Source organism: Ciona intestinalis, unplaced genomic scaffold (assembly GCF_000224145.3).
Source record: "Ciona intestinalis unplaced genomic scaffold, KH HT000642.1, whole genome shotgun sequence".
NCBI lineage: Eukaryota > Metazoa > Chordata > Ascidiacea > Phlebobranchia > Cionidae > Ciona > Ciona intestinalis.
In genome coordinates this window covers 3,921-5,255 of record NW_004190963.1, presented here as the reverse complement: position 1 = coordinate 5,255, position 1,335 = coordinate 3,921, and positions in this window count along the sequence as shown.

Here is a 1,335-nt window from a genome sequence, read left to right as displayed (position 1 = left end):
ATACACGGCTAAGAGTTCCAAATCGAATGTGCTGTATTTACGCTCGGCCGAGGTCAGAGTTCTAGAAAAAAATGACAGCGGAGCCCATGCTCCATCGACATTTTGTTCGAGTACACCTGCGATCACAACGCCACTCGCGTCAGTGACCAGGCGGGTCTGGGCGTCGGGAAGAGGGAAGGTGAGAGTTACTTTGTTGGCCACGATAGATTTGATATCCTCAAATGCCTTATTTGCTTCTTCTGTCCATGATATCGGAGAAGTTTTTGGCAACGTGGGCAAAATTAGTGAATTTAGAGGTGCCAGTATGGTAGCACAGTTGGGAATAAATTTATGGTAAAAGTTTACAGCGCCCAGGAATGTTCTGAGTCCCCGAATTGTTTGCGGGCGAGTATAATTATAATATAATTATAAGTATAATTGGCATCAACTTTAGAATTTGGAGGGGAAATACCGCTGGTAGTTACAGTGTGACCCAGAAAGTCGATTGTATCAACACCGAAAATACAGTTCTGTTTGTCCAATACAAGGCCATACTGCAAAACGCGCTCAAACACAGTTAATAAATGACAGACATGTTCCTCCCGACTTTTGCTATATACCATTGCGTCATCAATATACACGAAAATAAAATCAAGATCACCAAAAATAGTGTTGCACCAGAATTGCGAAGGCCCAGGCTCAAACGAGTCCATAAGTGGGCAATTCAAGGCTGTAATCGGTACGTGTTCAGGTTTAACGGGAACTTGAAAATAACCGGATTTAAGGTCAAGCTTACTGAATTTCGTGGACCCGGCGAGGTGAGCACTCATATCTCAAGGAATACTGAATTTCGTGGACCCGGCGAGGTGAGCAGTCATATCGCCATTAAAGAAATACTGAATTTCGTGGACCCGGCGAGGTGAGCAGTCATATCGCCATTAAAGGAATAGGGTATCGGGATGGAATTGTGTGTAGATTGAGGTTTTGGTAATCAACCGTTACCCTGTAAGACCCGCCCGTATTTTTACCAAATGTAATGGAGAAGTATAACTCGAATTTGATGGACGGATGATGCCTAACTGCAGAAGTTTAGTGATTTCTTTTTTAGCAGCGGCCAGTTTAACACAGGGTCAAGCCTACATACACGACAGACAACCAGTGGTTTCAATCTCGTGCTCCACGTCATGTCGAACAGGCAAAGAAAAACGGGACTCGTCAAATGCGGTGGGGAAAAGGCGCAGAAAATCGTCAAAATCTTCTACGTCGGAAGGTGTAACGTCGGGTATAGAAGCAGGGATAAACTCTTCGGGGTTAGACTGTGAAAGGCGACGTTGCGGTTGTGAAATACAAAATAGT